Source organism: Scleropages formosus, chromosome 12 (assembly GCF_900964775.1).
Source record: "Scleropages formosus chromosome 12, fSclFor1.1, whole genome shotgun sequence".
Taxonomy (NCBI): Eukaryota; Metazoa; Chordata; class Actinopteri; order Osteoglossiformes; family Osteoglossidae; genus Scleropages; species Scleropages formosus.
In genome coordinates this window covers 27,351,517-27,365,135 of record NC_041817.1, presented here as the reverse complement: position 1 = coordinate 27,365,135, position 13,619 = coordinate 27,351,517, and positions in this window count along the sequence as shown.

Genomic DNA, 13,619 nt, shown 5'->3' with positions numbered 1-13,619 from the left:
GATGGTCAAGTCCCTAAAAAGAGACGCGGCCGTAAAGCACGGCGCCGCCCTCCTGCACACATATATCGCGGCGCTGTGCACACAGGTATTGCCTGGAGACCGAGCCGTATGTCACCGGGCCGGCGCCGTGGGCCCGTTTCCACGGCGCTGAAAGAAAGCGATAAATCCCAGCGACAGGCGAACCCACACCCCGCTGAAATGAGAGCTTTAAAAAGCGTGGTTTACGACTCGGGGAAAATGAGAAATGTCGCCACGGCCCTGATTGCATCAGCATAATTCTAGAGGCTTCCGAGAAGGTGGGCCTCTCCTCGGAGCACGAGGCGCCGCGGGCCCTCCGCGTGCAGCGTGCGTGTGTCCGTAGGAGCCTCTCCGCGGATGATTTTGGGTTTTACGCTGTGTATAACTGTCCTTTTCGTGCTTGAGAAGCCAGAAACCCCGCATTGGAAAGCTGCCGTCCCACAGAGGGTAGCGTCCTTTGAAAGAGCTACCAGCGTGCTCTCCAAATTACAGTGTGTGTGTGAGTGTGTGTTTATTGTACACTGGGTCATCAACTTACAAACTCAGGACTGGAAGTCGAGAACCAACAAAATCCAAAAAAGTTAAAATCTTAAGAATACAACCAATAATAATAAAGGTTTCTTTCGATTTACTCCCACATTATATTCTGTGAAACTCTGTAATAAATCAATAAAGAATTAAAGATTTGCTATATGACTTATTTATCTATTCCGTTTTTATCACTGACTTATCTTGTACAGGGTCTCCATGTTCCGGAGTCTGGCCTGTAAACGCCGTGAACAAAATTCCAGTTCATCGCAGCACTTTTATTACGGTTACTTTTATTAACTTGAAACAATATTTGTCACATTTCCCAGCATTTCATCAATTTTGCTTTATAATTTATAGAATCAAACACTTCAGATATCAATTTATCCGGTGGCTAGATTCTGTAAAAGTCTCAGATACAGCAATAATAACTGAAAAAGGAGGACTTCTACTTAACAACCCATCCGTGTATCCCTCCTCAGCCTTGCACACAAGGCTTCTGGGATAGGCTCCAGATCACCGGGACCCTGCTCAGGACAAGCGGTCACTGAAATTGGACGGATGAGCTTTTATTCAAACGTTTCCCACATCCCTGCTCTGTTTGGTTGCGTCTTTGAAACGAACACTTTGTAGAGAACGAAAGAAGAAGAAAATGCCATTTAAACGGAGAAATTACCGTCCTCAGCCACCCTCAGGTGGGACAAGGACAAGGTGCTGAACACGCTGTGGATGAAGAGGGTCGCTGTCAGTGTCGTTTCTACAAAGAGCGTCTGTTCCTGCCCACGGAAGGTTTGTTTCTTCCTAATTTTTGCCAACGTGGCAAATAAAATCCTTCACTTAAAGCATAAATACCCACGTTGCGATAAATGAGTCATGTTGAAAGAGTACCTACAAGTGAACGCCTGTTTTTTCTTTTTCCGGAAGAAAAAACATTTAAATGTACGTTATACTGTTGAACAGCAGCTTTAGGTTTCTCTCTGGAGGGTCATCATTTCCATCAGCTGCCTTGCTTTCCTGTGTCGGTTACTGGCACCACGGTAACTGGCAACCGTATAATTCAAAAGTGAAAAAAATGTGCAGTTTTAGATAAGTTAGAGAGATGAAAACACACTAAAGTGGAGATTCTGCAGATTTTTTGATACGATACCTGCTTTTGAGCTTCTTTTGCTGTAAATCAATCATTTGGCCTAGTTCTTCATAAGAACCGGTTATGAAAGTGAAAGCCTTGCATAACCTCTTATATGAGAATTCCTGAAATAATTTAGTATTCAATTGTTCTTTATATAACAATAATAATAATACATATATAACTCCATCCATCCATCCATCCATTTTCTGTAACCATTTGCCCTGATCAGGGTCACAGGGATCCAGAGCCTGTCCAAAAAGCATTGGGTATAAGGCTGAGGAGGGGTACACCCTGGATGAGATGCCAGTCCATTGCAGGACATATATATAATTTATTATCAAATGTAACAACTTAGAAAGTTATGAAATATAATACCATAATAACAATAATACATTTACATAATAAAAATGAACATCAAATTTCATGTTAAATATAATAGTTTATAATACTAATAAATATAATAACTAGAAGAAAACATTTATGGGATAATAATGTATATATAATTTTTACTGTAGGTATGGATTTAGACTTCTTACCCATTTGAGGGTCATTCAACACAAGATGACAAACAAGACAATATGCAAAGATGTTCTCCAGTGAAACGAAAATATGATCGACATTTAACGGAAAAACAGACTTTCTTCTCACAGAGGACTGTGCGCTCGGCAAAGTGTGCGCCGTAATTATGGTTGACGTGTGGGAAGCGAAGCAAATTTAGAAACTGTTCTGTGGTGAAGGGTCCTGGCCTGAGGGTAGGAGTGGTGTAGTGGGTGAGAGAGAGAGAGAGAGAGAGAGAGAGAGAGAGAGAGAGAGAGAGAGAGAGAGAGAGAGAGGGTGGGGGTGGGGGGGCTTCATCAGAGTAACCCCAACACAGTGTTTGCATCGGCAGCCGTTTCAAGGACATCAGAGACCCGCTACTGTGATGGAACAACGTGACATTTAGAAGTTTTGTTTGGAAGTCAGATCCGCACTGCAGGCAAATTAGTGTCACTTAATGAGATCACAGATATATAATTAAACAGTATTGATTGCACACGAACATCGTTTTCCCATCGCGCCATCCCGGCCATTTCAAGCGCTTGCCTTGTTCATCATATATTGCTGCTCGAATATTGTATCCTTTCATATTTGGAATCGCATTGAAAGAGTTAATTAATTGGTTGAAATTGCGCTGTGTTGCATTAAATAAAAATCAATTTCTGAGCAAACTCTTGCACATAACATCTAACCTACCCCTGGGTTTTTTTTTTTTTTCTTTCTTTTTGAAAAAATGGAAAACGGGTGTTTCACACCAATTTCGGACCGTTTTCCCGATTTCAGCTCACATATATTTCCAAGCATATCCTGCCATAGCAGTTCATGCTGTTGTCTGTGTTGTTTCTTCGCCCCAGAATTGATCGCATTTTGTTTGCTGTAAAAACGACACAAAGGCTGGAGGGGCAGCGAGGCGCACAGAGACGGGAAAGTCCACCTACTGGTATTTCATTACCCCACTAATGAAAAGAGAGTCATAAACGCAATGCGCTTTGCTTCCGTAAGGGACCTAATTTCATATTTTGTACCGCGGTGACCCGTGAAGCCGTGCCGAGGATATCGGCGGCAGTTTCCGCAGAGATAAAGGCCATTTGATCCCCTTCAATCAGGGAGAGGCACGCTTCTGTGAGGACAAGAGCACTTTGGAGAACATTAGAAAGGAAAGGTTAACGCAGGTTAAAGCTCTTCCCAGGCTTGCGGTAATTCTAAACTCAATTTGGCCCCGAGTGCGTCCTCGCCGATACCACGCGGCCCACAAAGATAAAGCGTTCCCGCAGGCTCCGATTTTACTCCTCGGCTTCTTCCGGCGAGGCGACGCGACGCATCTCGCCGGGATCTTTTCTCGTGCCATTTTTGTTGTTTGCTCTCCTCGAGCGCCACTTTCACACCGCTGTTACTTCGGAGGGTCGTGGTGGAGTGCGCCATCTGTCTCCTTGGGCTCCCGTGGACAGGCAGCGAGGGGAAGCTGTGGGCCTTGAAGGTGGAGTTCTGGGCCACTGGGAGGTTTAATGCACGGTGTAATTGAAAGACCTGGGTTCAAACCCCATTTCTGTCTTTTGGAAGTACACTCATCACTTTTGTCTCTTAGTTTTACCATGAAATGCTTATTTAATGAGAAGCAAGATTTGTCAGCACATGTAATAGGTGTCTAATGACCAGTTCCGTATGTTGTTCCCTTTAGAGGAAATGATGTTTGTAGTAGAATCATTGCTGTAGTTGTGCAACATGATGGCACAGTAAGTAGTGCTGCTGTCTGACAGCAACTCGGTGGTGCGAGAGGAGATGGGTTTGAGCCCCGCTCAGTCTGTGTGGAGTTTGCGTGTTGTCTCTGTGTCTGTGTGGGTTTCCTCCGGGTGCTCTGGTTTCCTCCCACACTCCAAAGACTGTTCAGGTTCCCCCACAATGTGTGAGTGACAGAGAGAGTTTGTGTGTTCCACTGATGTATGGATGAGTGATCATTGGCAGTTGCTTTGGACAAAAGTGTCTGATAAATAAATTTAAATGCAGAAACACACAAGTGGTGTAAAAACAAGTGAAGCCCAAGTTTCATTGGTTAAACCAAGTAGATAAGTAGAGTCAAGTGTGTTAGTCATTTACTAATTTTATACATTTTATACAAGAATAATGGCCATCGCTACATGGCTCACGTGACTTCAAGCAGCCCTGTAAATTCATCTTATTTGCACATGCAGGTGGTCCTTCACGTCCAACAACCTTGTCATAACTCACCACATTCCCTTATACTGCGTTTTATGAATGATAAGGATATATGCAAAGCTAACATGAATAGCTATGCTGCGTCATGAGTATTTGTTATTTTTTTAATTATAACAAATAAATATATAAAATATATAAATATTAACAGATTTAATAAATAATTTTATTTTTATTTAATTCCACACTTATTCCTGTTCTAATAATATACCATAATATAGAGTTATGATAATATAAATTAAGTATAGCATTTTAATTATATTTTCATGCTGCACTATTATTTTCACTTTCATTTCAAATGATTTTCTTTTTCTTTTCTGCGCAATTGGAATATGTTTTCATAGCAGTGTTTTCACTCAATAGGGTGCACGGTGGCGCAGTGGGTTGGACCGGGTCCTGCTCTCCGGTGGGTCTGGGGTTTGAGTCCTGCTTGGGGTGCCTTGCGATGGACTGGCGTCCCATCCTGGGTGTGTCCCCTCCCCCTCCAGCTTTATGCTCTGTGTTGCTGGGTTAGGCTCTGGCTCCCCGCGACCCCAAATTGGACAAGCAGTTCAGAAAATGTGTGTGTTTTCACTCACTGCTCACTGGAAAAGGCAAAAAAGTAACTTTACAGCAATGTCAAACAAAACTTTTTGTAAATAAAACACAGTTATTGATAGACTGAGTTAGTAAGAAATATGGTGCCTTGTGGGAGGGCGACCCGCCGATGTCACCGTGCAGCAGGTGGAGCGGATAGGATTAGATGTCGGGACTCCAAAATAGTAGAAGAAGGCTAACAGGAAATGGGACAGCAATAGTAAGTCCCAAATCTCATAAGTGGGGGATCACCTGCACAAGGATTTCGACTCGGTCCTTGTGTCACGCGTAGAACAAAAGAACAAAGGCACCGCACATTTACATTTACATTTTTTCATTTGGCAAACGCTTTTGTCCAAAGCGACGTACATCTCAGCAAAAGTACAATTTATGCATTACATTAAGAGACATTACACATCATTAAAGTAATATAAAGTAGGATAAAGTAACACTGAAAAAAAATACAACGAATCCTATGCAATTATTTAGACTGTGTATGCAAATTAAAGTTGTGTGAGAATCGAAGAGGAAGTTCCAGTAGGAGTAAATATAAATAAGTGTACACTTTGACACATATATAACTTTTGGATATGTACTACATTAAAAGCTGGAAGAACCAACAGAATGTCAAAGTCTATTCAAGCGTGGATATGAGTTACGGCGGGATACTGGGTGTTCATATTGTACATGTTTGACAGCCGGTTGTGACCAGAGGTTTGGTCTAAGATTTCCCTGCCTAAATATTGCAGGAAAAACATGCAATTATGATATTTGAATCAAATACCAAAATTCAGTTTCATATATATATATATATATATACACACACACACACACACACACAGACGGTCCCCGACTTACGACAAAGTTACGTTCCGATACACCCATCATGAATCGAAAATTAATTCAATACACCGAACCTACCGAAAATCATCGCTTCTTACCCTTTAAGATGGTCGAGATCATCGATTGCGAAATCCCAAGTTCACGTGCGATGGCCATTACAGGCTTGTCGCTTTCATCGAAGTCAAAGTCAGAGTGGCTTTATTGTCATTTCAACCATATACAGCTGGTACACAGTACGCAGTGAAACGAAACAACGTTCTTCCACGACCATGGTGCTGCATAAAACAACACAGAGCTACTTACACAGGACTACAGAAAGTGCAAAACGGCACAAGACAAAACAGTCATGACTAAACAAAAACAATAGACAGTAAAAAACAGCAGGTGTTACAATATAATAATAAATACTATAGCTATAAACATACTCATAATGAACTGTTTCTACTGAATGTCTATCGCCGGCTCATAATTGTAAAGTTGAAAAATCCGAAGTTGAACCTTCGTTAAGTCGAGGAGCATCTGTGTGTGTACATATACAGTATATATACACACACACACACACACACACACATTTTTTGAACCGCTTGTCCCATACGGGGTTGCGGGGAACCGGAGCCTAACCCGACAACTCAGGGCGTAAGGCCGGAGGGGGAGGGGAAACACCCAGGACGGGACGCCAGTCCGTCGCAGGGCACCCCAAGCGGGACTCGAACCCCAGACCCACTGGAGAGCAGGACCCAGTCCAACCCACTGCGCCACTGCATCCCCCTCTACAGTATATATATATATTATATCTTTGTTTATTTAGCCTCCTGCAGGAAGCATCAGCAGACAGGTGGAAACAAAAGTTGATAAAATCATCACACTTGTGGTCTCAGCTCCCTTCAGCGCCGAGAGCGAGGTGACGAGGCGCATCGCTGGGCTGGGGTTCAGATACCATGCAGGAAGCGGAGCTTCAGCTCGCGCTGTTCCTGACATCATTTCCGTCACTTTGTGACCTTTCCGGCGAGCTCACGGCAGCAGGTAGAAGTGACCGAGAAGAGTGAGAGTGAGATTCAAGTGTTTTCAACTCCCACAGTATTACTGTACAGTATGTGAACATTGCGCTCAGCAGGGTAGGCAGGTGTGTGTGTGTGTGTGTGTGTGTGTGTGTGTGTGTGTTGCTTCTTTCACAGACTAATCCGCACCAGGTTAAAGAGAGGACTGCAGTTTCTCACCCTCAAGGCCCCTCGACGTGCATGAGTAACAGAGCTTCTGAAGGTCTGGGTTAACTGTGGGTATTGTTTATGGAAATCAATTACATAATCCAGTTTTGCCTTGAACTTGAGCACACGCACAAGCACACACACACACACACACACATTGTTACTTCTGGTACATCAGTTTCATGTCCTGCAATGAACTCCACAAAATGAAGTACAGCAAATGAAAAGTATATTTATCAGTGCACTGGCTGCTCATGTTACAAATTGTGATGTTTCACATTTGAAATTTTTTAAGATACCAATATTTTCCATCTTATTTTACATTATTTTTTTTTTTTCCAATTCATAGCTCATGTATTGTATAAGACTTCCAGAGCAAATGCGACCCATGTTCACCCTCATAGCTGACAGCTGACAGAAAAGGGCACCCAAATAAAATATGAGTGTTGAACCACCTTAATTCAATTCACTTCCACAGTGTTTACAGCTCACGTGTGATGTGACTGAGTGTCGGCGACCAGTAAAAGGAGAAAACAGTCACATGGAAGGGTAACACAGTGGCACAGCGAGTAGCGTTACTGTCTCACAGGGCCCGGGTGGTGCAAGAACATATGGGTTCAATCACTGCTCAGTCTGTGTGGAGTTTGCATGTTCTCCCCATGTCTGTGTGGGTTTTCTGTGGGTGCTCTGGTTTCCTCTCTCAGTCCAAAGGCATGCTGTTCAGGTTCCCCCATAGTGTGTGAGTGACAGAGAGAGTGTGTGTGTTCCACTGATGTTTGGATGAGTGACCCTTTGTAAGTGGTGTATTTAGCAGTGTCAGTCATCCTCTAAACTGGTAGGATCACTGGTGGAGCAGGATAACAAGTGGGCTGTTACTGTCATTACTGCACTCACATTAAATAGTTTACCGTTTGTTTATGTCTTTATAGGTATATTTACATAAGGTGACTATTAAAACAAAACAATACACACCCTGCTGCCTTTGGACCCAAAGGTCATGGGTTTGAATCTCTCCTCCAGCTGTAGTACCCCTGAGCAAGGTACTTACCCTTAATTGCTCCAGTAAAATTACCCAGATGTATAAATGTATAAAAATTGTAAGCTCCTTTGAAGAGAAGCATCAGCCAGACAAACAAATGTAAGCAAAGGAAAACAAAAATAATGCTCATTGCAACACATATATTGAGAAGCACTTTGAACAGAAACGACAACAAAAAAAGGAAAGATAGAGAGGAAAATTGGTCATTATTTATATGACACTTTTCTCCAACTTACAATGTCAGGTTTGTACAATAAGCAACTGATTTATCCATATATGGGAGGCACGGTGTCTCACGGCACCTGGGTGATGCGAGAGGAGATGGGTTTGATCCACGCTCAGTCTGTGTGGAATTTTCATGTTCTCCCTCTGTCTGTGTGGGTTTCCTCTGGGTGCTCTGGTTTCCTCCCACAGGGCAAAGACATGCTGTTCAGGTTCACCCATAGTGTGTGTGTGTGTTCCACTGATGTATGGATGAGTGACCCAGCATAAGTAGTGTATCTATCAGTGTAAGTCACCGCGGTGAATAAGGTGTGTGGACTGATAACACTACATAGAGTTCACTGGAAGTCACGTTGGACAAAAGTATCTGATAAATAAATAAATATAAATGAAGAAAACTCACAGATGTACATGTGACAAATACCATAATTTGTAAACACTAAAACAATTAGACCGGGGTGCGGTGGCGCAGTGGGTTGGACCACAGTCCTGCTCTCCAGTGGGTCTGGGGTTCGAGTCCCGCTTGGGGTGCCTTGCGGCGGACTGGCGTCCCGTCCTGGGTGTGTCCCCTCCCCCTCTGGCCTTACGCCCTGTGTTGCCGGGTAGGCTCCGGTTCCCCGTGACCCCATCAGGGACAAGCGGTTCTGAAAGTGTGTGTGTAAAACAATTAGTAAACAGCAAGATACTTTAAATTTGTATATTAACATTAAATAATGCTGCATAATCTAATATTGTTCCTTTACATGTTCAGATCACAGCACAGTAAACAAAACATACAGCAACATTCTCTCTGAATATATTCTGAGAAATCATTTTTGCAATTTACAATAGAAATGGTAATAAAACATTATTATATTTTAGTTTTTTTTTCCTTCGGGCACAAACCACAGCCCAGCAGAGTCCCCCTGTACAGTCAGGAAATGTTTACTAATTGTCTTGAAACCTGCAGGAAAGGAGACATACAATTACACACCAATCGCCTCCTGAGCTCAGTCATCCTGTATTTGTGGATACATATGATGCTGTGCAACAGAGTTTTTTTACTGCTTCCCTCCGCAGTTTGCTCTCCATTGGCTTCAGGCATCTTTCTGTATCAGGTTCACTCTGTTTGAGGTCTACAGGACCGTCAGTGGACCTGCACCGCGACACCTACAGGATTTCACCACTACCTGTAGACCAGCCAGACTGCTAGACTCCTCCACTTCTGGCTGCTTTGTGTTCCCACTAACAAGAGTCTAAAATTATAAGTCCACAGGCTCTCAGTTTTGTCCCTGATGTGGTGGAATGAGCTTCCTCTGTCCCTCAGAGCTGCTGAATCCCTCCCAGAATCCAAGAAGGGTCTCAAACGCATCTCTTTGAGAGCCACTTCTCTCCTGATCTCCTTACAGCTTCATAAATGAGTCCAACACCATCTGCTATGTGTATTTGATTAATTAAGTGTAAATGTTTTCACTTGATGAGTTTCAGGGAAGGGGGGGCGCGGTGACGCAGTGGGTTGGACGAGTCCTGCTTTCCGGTGGGTCTGGGGGTGCCTTGCGACAGACTGGCGCCCCGTCCTGGGTGTGTTCCCTCCCCCTCCGGCCTTACGCCCTGTGTTACCGGGTAGGCTCCGGCTCCCCGCAACTCCGTATGGGACAAGCGGTTCAGATGATGTGTCTGTGGGTTTCAGGGAACTTGTTACTGAGAAATCAGGCTTCACAGTGCTGAAAAAACATTTGAGAACAGACAGGTGCGGACAATGGATGCTGTGCTGTATCACATGTAGAGCAAACAGGATCTCGGGTGCTAAGAAATGGACAGCTTGGGTTAATAGCAGTCAGCTGGTGCTCTCAGTATTCCTCACCAACATCAGGGCTCCACCTCCTCCGATTCCAGTAAATCCTTGGATTGTAAAGCCAAACCAAGAGAAAGTGTAAGACAAGCTGTAAATCACTCCACTGCATAAATATAGCCTTGCTTTTAATGATTTATTTAATGATGTTTTTTACCCTGTGTGCAAGCTCATCTCTGGAAAGTGAGTCCACATTCTGGTGTTGGTGTTCAGTGTAAAAAGTGACATTAGATGCTGATGTAAGAGCCTCACAAGCAGATGGTGTGTTATATTTGCTGTGCTTATGTAATAAATGTAAAGAAACCCAAAAAGGTTTCTTCACTTCCCTAAATAGAAAGAAGAAACTATCCGAAAATGGTGTCAGAAGTGGAATGCACACACGGAGAGCAGCCCCGCCAGCGGCTGGGGTGCAAACCAGCAACAGTCTTCGCGCTGCACACCTTCCAGACTCCGTCCAACACAGCCAGCAGTGAATCATTCCTGCAGTCGGGGCAAAAGATGTTGCCAGGACTGCCTGCGGGGTACAAATGGTTCTGTCCACCTGGTGTCAGCCTCTGACGAGAGAGGAGGGACCTTGCATCCGCTTGCCAAGACTGAGCCTCAGCGAGGGGGTCACACAGAGGGGTATATCATGGCAAGGTATGGAGGGGCTCGAGGAGTCAGCAGGCAGGCAGAGGCTGTGGCTGTATTTAAATTGTTTTATTTATTTTTTTGCTATATTTCACTATATTTAAATATCAATTAATACTGAAATGGTATTTGCGTAAGAACTAAGGAGCTAGGATTTTAACGGCACTAAGAAACTCAAGTCATAATTCAACACAAATCTCCCATCTGCCTATAAAGTAGAATGTTCAGAATGTCCCACAACAGTTACCCAGAGCCCAGTCTTCACCCAGTCCTCGTTTTTCCAGATTTTCCACACCTGGTCCTTGTTTCCACCTAACAAACCCACACGAGCTCCACCTGTGAGTCCGGGTGTGGAGTGGGCGTGGCCAGTCTCCAGTGTCCAGCCTCCAGTCTCAAGTGTCCAGCCTCCAGCGTCCAGCCTCCAGCGTCCAGCCTCCAGCGTCCAGTGTCAAACCCCCGGCCCCCGGCCCCCGTCCCCCGGGGGTGGCATCTTCGGTCCAGGGTGTCGGCAGAGTGAAACCAGTCCTGTTAGTGGTGGAAACATCTCGAGCTCCGCTAGGCTGTGTGACACCGTCCCTCTGAGTCTCAGCTCAGTGGCCGATGGCGTGTTGTGTTTGTACATCTCTGATACCCATCATGCAGTTTGAATCCTTATCTCTCTGTGAAAATATCACCACATTTAGCTTTAATGCATTTACTGTACCTGTACTCACAGCTTCTGTACATCAAGGCCAAACTTTAGAACTGTGGGAAAAAATTATAAATGAAACAAATAAATAATACTTTACATTTTTTAGCAGTTAAGGCATCAATTTCTTTAACAGAGGCATCTTTTTGTTGTGCCTCCTATATAGTTCATGAAGAAAGAAATGAGGTTATTTATTCATCTGAGCGCTTTCCCCTGATTTACCCATTTTGACGTTTTCGATGTTGCAAGTATACACTATGCTACTTGCTACGGCGATTTAACAATTTATATAGCACGGTACTTTTTACTGTTTTAGCTCAGCGTCAGTACCTCGATCAAGAGGATCACGAGTTCATGAGCTGGTTTCTAACCAGGGATCTTCTGACTGAAAGGTCAGGGTGGGACACGTACGTTCAGTGTTTTTTGTTTTTTTTTTTTTTTCTGATTTTGCACTGAAGTCATCAACCCGTCTTTAGGTTCTTCATAGTCAGTATAAAACAGTCTGAACTGTGTGCTGGGACCCTGCACTCCCACACACTGAACCAAGGCACAACAGCAACGTTCCTCCCAGGAAACTTGGGCTTTTCCCGGCTTCACTTTGGATTCTGAACAAAGAGCAGAAATTCAGAGCAGAGGGCTGCTGCTCATCTAAAAGCACCTCGGGGATTTTCAGCTTTTCGTTTTCATTATAATTATTATTCCCAGATATTGTTTATTATAAGCCAAGGAAGCTGGTGATAAAGGTAAAGATCCAAGATGCTGCTGCAGTGTAGCGCCACCGAAGGCAGAAGCAAGGTTTCGGATGACGCCTGAAGTAGAGTGGTATTCCTGGGGGGTGTTTTGTCCAACGAATATAAAGATAAATGACACCACAGACTCCAGAAAGGGGATGTAGAAATGAGGTCAGGATGAGCAGAAAGGCTGATTCTCCCGAAGAGTCGGTACGCTGGGAGCACTTAGACTGTCACGCCGGAGCGGAGGAAGCGCTCGGCTGGGCGTGCGCTCTCCTTTCAGGGGTGTCAGCCGCCGCTGTTCACCTCGCCTCTCGCTGTCAGCCTCTTAAATCCCAGTAATCGCCGTGGAATGTAATTGGCTAATTTACACGAGCAGCTCCATGTAGGGAAGAGTCAGGGTGGGCCTGTGTCCGCCAGCCACCTACCGTTACCCACCGTCACCCAGCGCCACCCATCGCCACCCAGCGCCACCCATCGCCACCAAGCGCCACCCACCGCGATCCAAGGCTGCCACCTGCATTTACAGCTGACCCCTGTAACCCAGCGCCGTCGCAATGCGCCCATTCTCGCGTCGGCCTACCGCTCGGCTCCCGATTCTCCTGTTGTTGTACTGTCACCGCGGCGACATGAAGGAGACAGCATGGAGCTGTTATTTAATTCATAAAAATAACAGTGCCTACCAAAGGTTATTTCAGGAGAGTGTCAGTCTTCTTCTCATTGCTAACCACTGAACTTACATCTTACATGTTTGTTCATCTATCTATCTATCTATCTATCTATCTATCTATCTATCTATCTATCTATCTATCTATCTATCTATCATGCGTATTCATTTTTCACATTCATTCATTCATTCATTCATTCATTCCTCATTTATTTGTTTGCTTGTTTATGCATGTGTCCGATTGTTTGTTTGTTTGTTCATTGACTGGAACAACTAAGGTGCACCGTTCTAAAGCAGTGAAAGACATCGCAGTGGGAATGGAAGATCCATCAGATGTCCAGACCCTCAGAAGCAGTGGTGCGGTTAACAGCAGTGTATATGTGGTATTTTACACCGGTCTTCTATTTTGGGTTTAGTCGCACACGTTTTTTTCTCCACTGTGTGTGTCGCTACGAATGTAGGAAAGGAACCTTCACTGTCCCGAAGCGTGTGCCCAGGGACGACGTTTACACACCCCGAAGATGGTTCCTGGAAGATCAGATGAGAAAGGCAGCTTCTGACCAATTAAACCATCCGGTGTGTGAGGGGAGGTGTTTGTCTAGTTGGCTCCGGGGCAGCAGGTGACCTCTGCTACTCAAGGACAATTTCACACACGTGCACGTTCATCTGGGAGAGGCTCAAGAAAAAGCCACATGGCAGCAAGAGGCCCAGAATGACACGAGCTCCTCCGTGCAGCACTCGCAATATCTCTTTTCTTTCATACC